Source organism: Pongo abelii, chromosome 9 (genome assembly GCF_028885655.2).
Source record: "Pongo abelii isolate AG06213 chromosome 9, NHGRI_mPonAbe1-v2.0_pri, whole genome shotgun sequence".
Classification (NCBI taxonomy): Eukaryota; Metazoa; Chordata; class Mammalia; order Primates; family Hominidae; genus Pongo; species Pongo abelii.
Genome location: NC_071994.2, coordinates 113,777 through 128,514, shown reverse-complemented (window position 1 = coordinate 128,514; position 14,738 = coordinate 113,777).

Sequence of the window (14,738 nt, the reverse complement as noted above, 5' to 3'; positions counted from 1 at the left end):
TCATTTTAAACAAGGCTATAAACCCAACCGAATGATGTGATGACATATGTTTTTATATAGCTAGATTTGATTTGCTAATGTATTCTTTAGGATTTTTGTGTCTGTTTATGAGAGAGATTTTTATTACTTTATCAATGTCCTCAACAGGTTTTTAAAAACAAGGTTATATTTGTTTCATAAAAGGAGATAAAAAGCATTTCTTTTTTTTCTATTATCTGGAAAAGTTTGTGTAAGATTTGTATTATTTCTTTCTTAAAAGTTTGGCAAAATCCACCAGTGAATCCATCTGTTTGAGTTTTCTTTGTGTGAAGATTTAGGTGGAATTCACTGATGAAATGATCGAGGCCTAATTTTTTTCTCTGTGGGGAGGTTTTAAATGGCAGTTTAAATTTCTTTAGCACAACTGTTCAGATATAGAACTATGTAGATTTTCTATTAATTCTCAGAGTTTTTTGAAGTTTCTTTTCTTCTGAGAATATGTCGTATTTAATATGTCTTCAAATTTATTGACATAAATGTTCATAATTTTCCTTTATTAACTTTTTAATATCTGTAAGATCAGTAGCAGTGCCCCCTTTTCACTCCTGAAGTGTGATATTTGTATCCTCTCTTTTTTCTTAAACAGTCACACCTAGAGTATCTTCATTAATTTTATCAAAACAAATTTTTTTCAATTTTTGTCTTTGTTAACCTTCTCTATTGTGCATTTATTTTCCATTGTTATTAAGTCCTGCTCTTATATTTATTTTTTCTTCTATTTTCTTGGAGTTTAATTAGCAATCTCTACATCCTCAAATTATTATTATTATTATTATTATTATTATTATTATTTTGAGACGGAGCCTTGCTCTGTCTCTCAGGCTGGAGTATAGCTGTATGATCTTGGCTCACTGGAACCTCCACCTCCCAGGCTGGAGCAATTCTCATGCTTCAGCCACCGTGGAGCTGGGATTACAGGTGCGCACCACTATGCCAGCCTAATTTTCATTAGTAGAGACGGGGTTTCACCATATTGGCCAGACTGGTCCTGAACTCCTGACCTCAAGCAATCTGCCCACTTCCACCTCCCAAAGTGTTGGGATTACAGACATGAGCCACTGCATTTTGTCACCCCCAAATTTTTTCGAAGAATGCTTTGTTTATCGGTTTTTAGATTTTATTCTTCTGTAAAAAAATATATATATGTGTATATATGTGTGTGTGTATATATAGTATGTGTATTATATATTATATATACTATATATAGTATGTATATTATGTATACATATATACACACATATATACACATATATACACATAGTATATGTATGTGTATGTATATATAAGGATATATATATAAAATATATATATATATTGCCATAAATTTACTTCAAGGCATGAGTTTATCTGGATATCACAAATTTCGATATACCATATTTTTATTATTTTCATTGTAAATGTGTTTTTTCACATTTTAAAAATTCTTTTTTTTAACTTAATGCTTTAAAAATGTTAAGACCATACACACCATACAAAAACAAGATGTGGGCTGGATTTGACACACAGGACGTTTGCCAACCCCTGAGACAGTATGTAGCTTTTTGGGCCCAGGTATTTTCACTGAGGATGATGTATGTGAGATTCACCCATGTGCTTTCGCGTCTTAGTAGTTTGTTCCTTTTTATTAATAATTAGTGTCTCCATGTGTGGATGTGATCTACTGCTTTTTTTTTTTGAGACGGAGTTTCATTCTTGTTGCCCAGGCTGGAGTGCAATGGCGCGATCTTGGCTCGCTGCAACCTCCGCCTCCCAGGTTCAAGCGATTCTTCTGCCTCAGCCTCCTGAGTAGCTGGGATTACAGGTGTGCGCCACCACACCCGGCTAATTTTGTATTTTAAGTAGAGACGGGGTTTCTCCATGTTGGTCAGGCTGGTCTCCAACTCCCGACCTTAGGTGATCCACCCGCCTCGGCCTCTCAAAGTGCTGGGATTACAGGCATGAGCCACTGCGCCCTGACAAATCTGTCGCTTTTTTTTTTTTTTTTTAATGAGGCAGAGTCTCGCTCTGTCGCCCAGGCTGGAGTGCAGTGGCGCAATCTGGGCTCACTGTAAGCTCCGCCTCCTGGGTTCATGCCATTCTCCTGCCTCAGCCTCCCGAATAGCTGGGACTACAGGCACCTGCCACCACGCCTGGCTAATTTTTTGTATTTTTAGTGGAGACGGGGTTTCACCATGTTAGCCAGGATGGTCTCAATCTCCTGACCTCGTGATCCGCCCACCTCGGCCTCCCAAAGTGCTGGGATTACAGGCGTGAGACACTTCACCCTGACAAATCTGCTGCTTTTTAATTTGCTTTATTTGTTTAATAACTGGTATGTTTCGGATACCTTTCCATGTTGGTGTATATAAATATACTTCACTATTTTTATCTTCATCATAGTTGCCTATGGTTGAGATGTACCATAAGTTATTAATCAGTGCCCTATTGATGAAAATTGGATCAGTTTCATTTCCCTCCTTTTATAAAGAGTGCTCGAGGGAACAGCCTGATGCCTGGGCTGGAGGAAGGCCGCCATGGCCCGATCAGGAGGTTGTGCGTGTCACTCATAGCCACAGTCACATGGCCGACCCCAGCAGCAGGAAAGGGTAGGACCTGCAGTCTAGCTATTTGTCCAGGAAGACGGGAACAGAAATTTTGGAGATGAGCTAGCAATCTCTGCTACATTACTCATGCATATTTTCCATTGTGTTTTTTTTTGAGATGGAGTTTTGCTCTTGTTGCCCAGGCTGGAGTGCAGTGGCACAATCTTTGCTCACCGCAACCTCTGCCTCCCGGGTTCAAGCGATTCTCCTGCCTCAGCCTCCCGAGTAGCTGGAATTACAGGCATGCGCCACCACGCCTGACTAATTTTTTGTATTTTTAGTAGAGATGGGGTTTCTCCATGTTGGTCAGGCTGATCTGGAACTCCGACCTCAGGTGATCTGCCTGCTTGGCCTCTCAAAGTGCTGGGATTACAGACATGAGCCACTGCGCCCGGCCTCCATTGTGTTGTATTTTGCTAATTTGCATGGTACGCATGCACACACATACACACACACACACCCACATCTGCCGCGTGGGAAACTACTTTGTCAGCTAGAGTACTGTGCTTATGTGTACTTCCTTTGCTCTTAGTCTTAACAGACTTCACTCATTTCCAAAGTTACCAAGTCAGTGCCTTTCTCATCATTCCCTTCAGTGAGGTTGTTTCTGCATTTGTAACACAGTTAAATTATTTTGTCACATGCTGCATTCCATCATGGGATTCCCTGATATTCTAAATGATATTTTCACATTTGCATACACTAATGTTTAGTCTTTGTACTATAAAGCTCTATGAATTTTTAATTTTTATTATTTTGAGAGAGGATCTTGCTCTGTTGTCCAGGTTGGAGTGCAGTGGCCCAATAATGTCTCACTGCAATTTTGGCCTCCAGGCTCAAGCCATCCTCCCACCTCAGCTTCCTGAGTAGCTGGGACCACAAGTGTGCACCACCATGCCTGGCTAATGTTTTTATTTTTTGTGGAGATAGGGGTCTCACTATGTGGCCCAGGCTGGTCTCTAACTCCTGGGCTTAAGCAGTCCTCCTGCCCTGGCCTCCCAAACTGCTGGGATGACAGGCATGAGCTACTGTGCTTGGCCCTCCATGAATCTTGACAGGTGTGTAGTGTCATGTAGCCACCTAGTGTCCAGCTCTTGGCCTCTTTTCTTTTTTTTCTTTCTCTCACTCTTCTTTCCTTCCTTCCTTCTTTTTCTTTCTTTTTTCTTTTCTTTCTTTCTTTCTTTTCTTTGTCTTTTTCTTCTTCTTTCTTTCTTTCTTTTTCTTTCTTGCTTTCTTTCTCTCTTCTTGCTTTCTTTCTTCTTTTCTTTCTTTTTCTTTAACATAAGTTAATGCTTTTATTTTTTATTTTTTGAGAGAGGATCTTGCTGTGTCACCCAGGCTAGAGTGCACTGGCATGATTACGGCTCGCTGCAGCTTTGAACTCCTGGGCTCAAGCACTCCTTCCATCTCAGCCTCCCAAGTAGCTAGGACTATAGGCACTATATATAGGACTAGGGGCCACCAGGCCTGGCTAATTTTTAAATTTTTCGTAGAGGCAGGGTCTCAGTCTCACTATGTTGCCGAGGCAGGTCTCAAACTCCTGGCGTCAAGTGATCCACTTGCCTCAGCCTTCCAAAGTGCTGGGATTACAGGTGTGAGCCACCATGCCCAGCCCAGATCTTGGTTTCTAATACCATTCTCCAGCAGAAGGAACCAGGCCTATTGGCTTATTCTATGTTCGCTTATTACAGGACGGGGGCAGAAAATATATGAGTCTGGAGCATTTTGTGGTACCAGAAAGTAAGAAAGTGTTCAAAACAAGCAAATTAAAAAGCTCCACAATTTTGAGGATATGCTAAAGGAACACAGGGCTGAAAGAAAGGACTCCAATACCCAGAGCTGGGACAATCTGAGCAACAAAATTAAGCAGTGTTAATTATAACCTAAGTATAAAATAAATACGCTGGAGTCCATACTGATATAAATAAATGAATCAGTAATAATAAGTGGGGAAAACAGACAAGTCTTTAATGCAAAAGAGTGACAAATAAAGCCTGTAGAGACCCCACCCCCAAGGAGGTGGAGTGTGACCGGCCATCCTTAGGTGGGGCTGTGCGTAGTGACTTCCTCCCAAAGGGAACAGTATGGGAAGGGGAGTGAAAAGAGTCACTTTACAATGAGGAAAGCTGACAGACGGTCTCAGCCAGGTGGCCAAGGCCAACATCAGGAGTGAGAAGTTCTTGGTATGATGTGATGAGAAGGGCGCTGTCCCTCTGTGGTCCTCCTCCTCAAGCCCCAGAGCCCTAATCTAATCACAAGAAAAGCAGCAGCCGAACCTCAGTAGAAGGGTGGGGTGTCCTACAGTAAACCTGACCAGTTACCTTCAAGGTCACCGAAAAACAAGGAGAACGAGAAACTGCCCCAGCAGACAGGAGCTCAGGAGATGTGGAGACTGAATGTAAAATGGTGTTGATCCTGGAACAGGAAATGAGGGAAAGTGTGAGGAAATCTGAATCAAGTATGGACTTCATGAAATTCATAACTAATGTATCAATATTGGTTCATTAATTGTGACAAATGTATTATATATATTGTATTAGCATTCTCCAGAGAAACAACCAACAGGATGTGTGTGCATGCGTGTGTGTGTGTATGTACCCACCCATCCCCAACACACGTATATGTGGAGAGAGAGAGATCTATTTTGAGGAACTGCTTATGTGATTGTAGAGGCTTGGTAAGCCTGGAATCTGATGGAGGAGCCCAGGTGGCTGGAGGCCCCGAGAAAAGCTGATGCTGCGGCGGAGCCCGAGGACCGTATGGAGGCAGAATTCCTTCTTCCTCCTCAGGAGAGGTCCGTCTTTGTTCTCCTAAGATCTTCAGCTGATTGATGAAGCCCACCACATATGGAGGGTCTTCTGCTTTTCTCAAAGTTCACCAATTTAAAGATTAGTATCTCATCCAAAAAACTCCTTAGCAGAAATATCCAGAATGTTTGACTAAACGTGGGCACCACGGCCCAGTCAAGCTGACGCACGGCACCATCGAAACCGTCAGTGCTGCGCAATGCTGACTGTCGACTGACACCAGAGTCCCGAACGGGCAGGTTCCATGTGAAGAGGGCTTGAGTCGAAGCTGAGTTCCCGAGGAGGGGCGTGCACAGGGCTGGGGTGGAGGGTCAGAGGGCCACACCCTCCACAGGATCTCTTCCCATGAATCCCAAAGTTTCAGTAAATTCTACTAAATCTACAAGGTACTTAGTGGAAATGTGGATTTTTTAGATGAAAGGAAGGGGCCAAGTCTTAGAATCTGGCTTAATTTTTTGGAAGTGGTCATTCAGTTTTGAACAAAATAGTGTGAAGTATCAAAGTTTTTATGTGACATGAAGATGGTATTCAGGCTTTTTTTTTTTTGAGCTGGAGTCTTGCTCTGTCACACAGGCCGGAGTGCAATGGCACAGTCTCAGCTCACTGCAGTCTCCGCCTCCCGGGTTCAAGCAATTCTCCTGCCTCAGCCTCCCGAGTAGCTAGGACTACAGGCGTGCGCCACCATGCCCAGCAAATTTTTGTATTTTTAGTAGAGACGGGGTTTCGCCACGTTGTCCAGGTTGGTCTCGAACTCCTGACCTCAACACCTTGGCCTCCCAAAGTGCTGAGATTACAGGTGTGAGCCACCGCGACCGGCTGGTTCTCAAACTTGGCTGTGTATCATACTCACCTGGGGGATTATTGTAACAGATTATAGGCCCACTCCACTTTCTGATTCGTTTCCAACAAGGCAGGTGATGCTGATGCTGCTGGTCCAGGAACCACACTTTAAGAACCACTATTTTACATGAAGAAATAGATTTCTAATGCAATAAAAAAGGAATATGCAAATGTTTTCATGCATGTGTGCTCTTTCTGGGTCTCTGATTCGAAGAGCTCCATGGAAGAGGGCTGTGCCCCTGTCTGTGCCTCCTCCAGCAGCTTCTGTGGTTCCAAGTCTGGACACAGGGTGGTGCCATGTGCCCACAGGTGTCCACTGGACCTTCCACATGGTGCTGCAGGCCGAGGTGGCCTTGCAGCTTTGTGAGAGAGGGTGTGCACGGTGGCTGGTCTCCCTCCCGCCTCACAGAGGCATTAGGGGTATGTCCAGGGCAAGCTTGATAGGTATGTGCTGAGTGGCTGAAGAGGGCGAGGGTGAAGATTCAGGTAACAAGACTACTTTTGTCCATCCACAGCCTTGAGCGCACCTTCTGATGCTGCCCCCGTCCAAGATGAGCCAGGACGGGCCAGGACGAGCCAGGACGAGCCAGGATGGGCCAGGATGAGTCTGGAACCCTGAGCCTGGAACCCTGAATGCTCTTCAAGTCTCAGTTTCCCTAGCTGTTACATTTAATCTCCATCCTGCAGCCCCACTTGGCCACCTTCTCTTTCTCTCTGGGTCACATAATTTTCCTTCTATTAAAGGGCAGACCTGCATGTGGCGGGGAAGAGGGTCTAGGCCTCAGAGTGATGACGGGAGAGGCCATCTCGGGCAGCCTTGCTGTGGGTGGGGGCCTCAGGATCTTTAACCACAGGGTTTGGTTTGAACAAGTGGTTCAAACTGGGGACTAAAAACAAGGCTAGCCTAAAGACCAAAGCTCACTTCTGCTTCTGTGGGGCCCCAGAAGAAGCAGCTGCGTGAGTGTGAAGTGAGGAGGACAGGTTTGTGCTTGGAAAGGTCAGAAAGGTCGGAAGACTGGCGAGTGGGCAGATGGGAAGAGGTTGAAGGCTGTGGACGGCGTGGCCATCTGGGCTTGAGGGAGGCCGACAAAACCTCTCTCTCCTGGAGGGCAGTGTTTCCTCCTGGCATCGCTGCTCCCACCCCTGCCAGCTCCCTCCTCTCAGCCTTCATCGGGGGCATCACCCACCCAAGGCTGGGCTGGCTGGGGGCTTGTTTGGAAGCCTAACATCCTGCAGCACAGTGGGCCTCTCCACTGCCCACCCACACACGCCACCTGCACCCCCCTCTCCGCTGCCCACCCACACACGCCACCTGCACCCCCCTCCGCTGCCCACCCACACACGCCACCTGCACCCCCCTCCGCTGCCCACCCACACACGCCACCTGCACCCCCCTCTCCGCTGCCCACCCACACACGCCACCTGCACCCCCCTCCGCTGCCCACCCACACACGCCACCTGCACCCCCCTCTGCTGCCCACCCACACACGCCACCTGCACCCCCCTTCCACTGCCCACCCACACACGCCACCTGCACCCCCTCCACTGCCCACCCACACACGCCACCTGCACCCCCCACTCCACTGCCCACCCACACACGCCACCTGCACCCCCCTCTCCGCTGCCCACCCACACAGGCCACCTGCACCCCCCACTCCACTGCCCACCCACACACGCCACCTGCACCCCCTCCACTGCCCACCCACACACGCCACCTGCACCCACCCCACTGCCCACCCACACACGCCACCTGCACCCCCTCCACTGCCCACCCACACATGCCACCTGCACCCCCCTCCGCTGCCCACCCACACACACCACCTGCACCCCCCTCTCCACTGAAGCCCAAAAAGGGCAGAGGTGGAGGCCTCCCTCGGGGGCAAGCCTGGGTGGTGGTGCAGCTAGTTCTTATCTGTAAAAGACAAAACACCATAGGCTGGGAGACTGATCCTTTGAACACGCACCCAGGTCCACAGCCTTATCCAGAACTGGACCCCAAAGCTATAATTAAAGGTTCAGGCAGAAGGGATTATTACAGAGGAGGGGCAAAGCCCCTCATGGCCTGAGGCTGGTTTTGGGAGCCCAGCACTGCTGGAGATAACATTCAGGACACCCTCCTTCCTCTGGCCTCACAGGACTTGGCTCCTGCTTGAGAAACCAAGTCAAATAAAGACTGGCCAGGGACCTGGAAGGTGGGGTGGAAAGCCTAGGAAATGTCTGACATTTAGGACAAATGTGGTTTCTGGGGACGAACAAAAGTAAAATCATGTTGCTAGTGAAATTTGCTCATATAACCAATTTACCATTTCAAAACAAACAGGGGCGTGATTGTCCATAGTGAGGGTGGTGACCACAGCCAAGCCTGGAGGTATAGACAATGACCATGGATAAATCTGGGGGCCTAGGTGGGGTCAGATGTCCTACTGCTTCTACTGGCTCCTGGGCTTGGACTCAGCTGTGGCCTTTTTCATGCTCAATGACAATACTGTGGGTCATTCTGATGGAGAAGTGTAATCCCCACAGTTGTCTCTCATGTCTGACTTGGCTTTGTATCCTTCAAATCTAGCCCAGTGCCCAGCGTATAATAGAAACTCCATCCATCCTTATAACAACTCCTCCAATCATCCATCCACCCACCCACCTACCCACCCATCCATCCACCCACCCATCCATCCGTCCATCTGCCCACCCATCCATCCATCCACCCATCCACTCATCCACCCATTCACTCATCCATCCACCCACCAACCCATGTATCCATCTATCCATCCATCCATCCATGCATCTATCCATCCACTTATCCACTCATCTATCCATCCACCCATCCACACATCCATCCATTCATCCCTGCATCCATCCACCCATCCACTCCTCCCACCTACGCATCTGCCCATCCATCCATCCATCCATCCTCCATGCATCTATATGTCCACCTATCCATAAACTCATCCATCCGCCCACCATCCATCCATCCATCCATCCATCCATCCATGCATCCATCATCCATCCACTCACTCATCTGTTGTCCATCCACTCACCCACCCACCCATCCATTCATCCATTCACGCATCCATATATCCATATGCCCATCTGTCCATCCATCCAGGTAACATTGACCGAAAAACTCTGCTAAATCAGACACTGCTCCAGGCTCCAAAGATTCAGTGGTGAACACAACGGAGTCTCTGCCCTCATGGGACTTATATTCCAGCTTCAAAAACAGAGAGTAAACAAGATATATCTAAGGAGATGTCATTTGAGCAAAGCCTAAATGATCAAAGAAACAAGTAAAAACCTGAGGGAAAGGCTGTCCAGACAAAGGCGCCAGTGAAGGGTTGGGAGTGCCCTGTGTCTGGGATGTGTTTGGATTATAATCCTGAAAGACACACTCCTGAGTCTTGAAATCCTGAAAGACCAAAATCTCTAAAGTATAAAATCTCTAATATTTAAAATTCCAAAAATCACAATCACAGGAATCACAGAAATTTTTAAAAAGCAGGGCCACCTAGAAAATGAATTTGAATGTATTTTCCAAGGAAAGCCATGTCCTAAAAGAAAAAAAAAAGCAGCTATTCATTGTGATTCAAGACTTCAGAATATAGTTAATGGGGTCGTGGAAGTTGGCCAGCTCTTACAGAATATCTCTGCATAGTTGCCCATAATCTACTGTAATATGACTTACACAGAAAATTCGACATACGGCTTTTTCAAGTTGAATTTTCTGTATAGTTTTTTTAGCTTTTTTCATCATCATAAATTGTCAGCATTATTTTTTTACAGTTCACTAGGCTCTGATTTTATCCTTGCATCATTTCAATGCTGAAGATATAAATTGTGTAGTGACTTATACAGTGTTCTAATTTGTTTTAGGCATTTTTTGCAAAACTGACTCCACAGAAGTGCATTACTGCAATGTTGTCTTTGTGTGTATGTAAAAATGGGAAATTTCCTCAATAAATGAAGAGATGTCCTTTTTGTACACCTGCATTTGTGAAAAATTTCTCTAGATCTTGGTTTTTTTGGCAACTGGCTATGTGGTGGTGATCTGTTGCGGTTCTCAATTGAGCCTGTTAGAAGGCGTAGGTTGTTCATCCTGGCTTTTCGGAAGACTGCAGTTATGAAGCTGGGAGCACGCAATTCCCACCCGAGCGGTATGTGTTCATGCATTTCCCCTCTCAACATATTTCTTTACGAATACAGCTCATCTGTGCATAACTGTCATTGGTATGACTGTTTACACTTGCAGAAACATGGATGTTATTATTGTCTATTTTATTGTGTGAAGTGGCCTATGATGTGTTCTGTCATGTGTCATGTTTTTATGTTTCTTAAATAAATCCCCTTTAAAAATGTCAATAAACGGCTGGGCGTGGTGGCTCATGCCGGTAATCCCAGCACTTTGGGAGGCTGAGGCGGGCGGATCACCTGAGGTCGGGAGTTTGAGACCAGCCTGACGAACATGGAGAAACCCCATCTCTACTAAAAATACAAAATTAGCCAGGTGTGGTGGCGGGCGCCTGTAATCCCAGCTACTCAGAGGGCTGAGGCAGAATTGTTTGAACCCAGGAGGCAGAGGTTGCAGTGAGCGGAGATGATGCCATTGCACTCCAGCCTGGGCAACAAGAGTGAAACTCTGTCTCAAAAATAAAAAAATAAAAAAAAAGTAAATACATATCTTTTAAAGAATTTTAAAATTATTTTTTCCAGAATTATATTTTCAGAATTTTGATTTTTCGGGATTTCAGCATGTGGAATTGTGTCTCTCTGGGCTGCGATCAGCTCATGTCTGGGATGAGGCAGGAGCCTTGGTGGGGTGTGCAGGGAGAGCAGATGAGGGGTAGGAGCAGGACCAGCAAGGCAGGCGGTGGTCAGAGCACTCAGGCCTTGGGGGTGAGTGAAGCCTGTTGGAGGATGCTGAGCAGCGGCAGCAATAAGACCTGATTGTTCTAGAAGACTGTCTGGGCTGCTGTGTGGAGGAGCAGTTGTGGAGGACAGGTTTGAGGCTGGACTTAGGGAGGGTGGGGAGTCAGTGGGCTTGATGTACACATGAGTGTCTGAGGGAAACGGAGGCTCACACTAAGACATTTGGCCTGAGCAGCTGAGAGGGGCTGCAGAAGGTTGAAGGGCGCACCACAGGGCCTTGGGAACTTGACCATGAGGTGGGTATAAAGGCTAGTGGTCAATAGATCCCGGCAATTGTGACTGACAAGGAACAGCTGGGGTGTCAGGCCATCTGGACCACGGCCAAATGAGGTCTGGAGAGGGTGGGTGGAAAGACCGAGAGGGGTCTGGGGCCATGAGATCAGGCGAGGCCTGGACGAGGTGAAAAAAACCAGGAGCTCAGACACCAGCAACCAAAGAGAAAAAGGCTGGAGAAGATGCCGGAGAACTGTCCTTTGCATGTGGCGGAAGGGAGGCCTCGGGGGCACAGGGCACAGGCTGCCTGGGGCAGCGCGCACAGGCCCTCCCAGGGGGTGGGGGTGGGAGTTGGCACTGAGAGAAGGTGTGGGTGAAATTGTCTCCCAGAGAGCAGGAAAACAATTTTATTTGTAAGTGTTTGCTGCGGGAAGGAAAGAACCACTCATTATCTGCAGAAGAGGCTGGAGCCCAACTAACCCAGCACATCTGTCCCTGGGCGCCTTGACCTACCTGTGGGCCCCCCAAGGGAAGGAAGCTGGGGTCAGACAGAACCCCCTGCCCACAGCCAGCACTCAGAAACTGCTGAACTTCTTCCCACCAGGCAGCCCAGCATTCTCAGAGGAACAGAGGCTGCCTCCTCAGACATCATCAGCTGAGCTGAGTGGAGCTGAGCTCCCAACTCTGGGCCACTCTGTGGTAACGCATCACTTAAGAAGGTTCAGCAGCTCACCCAGGAATCCCAAAATTTGAGAATTTGAAAGTAGCTCTACATGGTACCGCATGGCTGACACCCCAGAGGTTTAGGGCTTACTTCAAAAGTATGTCACTTTACCCCCTAGCATTCTTTTTTTATTTTATTTATTTATTTATTTATTTTGAGACGGAGTCTCGCTCTGTTGCCCAGGCTGGAGTGCAGTGGTGTGAACTCGGTTCACTGCAAGCTCCGCCTCCCAGGTTCAAGCAATTCTCCTGCCTCAGCCTCCTGAGTAGCTGGGACTACAGGTGCCCGCCACCACGCCCGGCTAATTTTTTGTATTTTTAGTAGAGATGGGGTTTCACCATGTTAGCCAGGATGGTCTCAATCTTCTGACCTTGTGATCCGCCCGCCTTGGCCTCCCAAAGTGCTGGGATTACAGGCATGAGCCACTGTGCCCGGCCCCCCCTTGCATTCTCAAACCTGACTTCCTGGCCCTGCTCCTTTGTGGAGGTCATTTTTCACAAAGAAATGAAAGCCCTTTCCAGGGGTCACAGCTCCCCACACTGTGAGTGCTTTACTTGAAGTCACATCAGGGAGTGCCAGGCTGGGGCTGCTGGTCTGAGGCTGGTTCTCTCCCAGTTCCAAGCAGGCGTCCTTTCTGCCAAGCCCTGTGACAGGAGGGGACAGCTGCAGCTCCCCCTTCAGCTATAAAAAGCCCCAACACCCAAGCCAGCAGAGGATATGCCGAGAGGAGGACACGCCAGGGAAACCCCGCTGGGACTCAGGAAGGACCTTGACCTCAGAACCATTCTGAGGCTGCCCGCTGCCCTCAGGCTGCTCCAAGCCCCGCTGAGGCATCGGGCAGTCCCCGAGGCCCACATCTCTCCAAGCCGGCCGAAACACCCACCTCTCCCGCAGTTAAGTGACCTCCAAGGTAGCAGTGGGCTGTCCTGAGAACTCGGCCCACTCCCTGTGTTTCAGGGTGACACAGAAGTCCAGGATGGAAAAAGGGAGAGGTGACCGTAGCCCTGGGCCTCAGCCATGACTGTGACAGTGTCTGAACGCCAGGAAAGGGGTCCTTGCAGCCATCACCTGTAGACCAGACTTCCAAATGAGCAGCAGAGTCAAGAGTGGGGAGGGGGCGCCCAGTTCTCAGGCTCTGCTCCCCTGGCCAGAGATGGGTACTTGGCTGAGCTCGGAGGCTTGGTGGATCCATCAGCTTCATCCCCTTAAACAGGAAGAGGAGGGCAGCTTTGAGGGTCAGATGAGAGCACAGGTGAAAACTAAAACCTAAGTTAACCATTTCCACTCCAGTAGAGTATGAATGTCTGTTTTCAGCAGAAATAAACCAAGGTCAAGAAGGTCATTTGCCCAAGGTCATACAGCTAAGACCTGAACCTAGACTAAGTTCCCCATTCTAGGCCATATTTGCTCTTAAACCTCTGGGGCTAAAGCCAAAGTAAGAATTGGTCTCCAACCTGGCATCTGATCAGCTTTAGAAAACAGGGTGGGAGGACTGGGCCCAGGCCGATTCGGGAGGAAACTGAGGGTGAAATTTGGCTGGTGACTCAGAACCTCGCTCTTTAAAGTTCAGCCACTGAGAACACAGGACTCCAGATGGGGTCTCTTCTGTGGGCTCGTGTTGCACACGCAGAGCACGGGGAATCTGACCTCTACTCAGCCTTCGGAACGGGACTGCCATTTAGAGAAAGGGTCCTGTACTTGTTTGCCCGCAACTTAAATTTTGGTTGTTTCTGCTGTTCTGTACAGCACCCTGACATGCACAGCCACAGGTAACCAAGAGTGTGCACATCATGTCTGAGGCTTGTCTGCCCAGCATGAACTGTGGCCTTGCTAGAAGGCACACGCAGCCAAGGCAGGCTCTTGGGCAGAGGGGTGGGGCTGCAACAAGCAGCCCGCCCCAGAGATGGAAACCCCAGGCTCCTGGTCTCTCAGAGCTCGTCCTCCTGGGTGAGGGCCAGAGGCTGCCAGCCATGTTGATGACAGTGGTTACTCACTGCTCACAACTACAGAAGTTTGAAGGCAGATGGAGATAACATGGCTAGCGGAGGGAGGGGCCAGGGGCAGTCTGGCTCCCAAATCCCAAACTGCGGGACCTGAGGGACAGAGGGCAGGCAGGCAACCTCCCTTAGTGGTCCAGGCCCGACCCTTCTACCAGCCTAGCAGACTTGTGGGTGCTTTCCTCCAACAGGAGCAGGCCGTGGGGCTCTCATATTCATCAGCTTCCTGGTTCCTGGAGGCTGGGTCTCACCCCACCTGGAGAGCTGCAAGAGCTCCATGCTGTCACTGCAGGCCCAGGACTGAAAGATCACATTATACTGTCCTTCCACCTAATGTTCACTTTGTGATTCTTTGTGTACATGTACCTCCACTCCCAGACGGGGAACCTCAAGGTGGTTTCCTTTACATGCCCAGTCCCAGGGATGGCTCATGTCCGCATTGGGGCACACTGGGTCACAGATGCTGGTGGCCATTTGAATGATGAGTGGTGACAAGGTTGTGGATGGATGCGTGTTGGGGCAGGTACCTGAGAAGGCTGGAGAAGGGAGTGGATACCCCTGGGTCTCTCTTGACTAACAATAAAGATAGGACCAGCGTCCTCGGTAGCCCTTG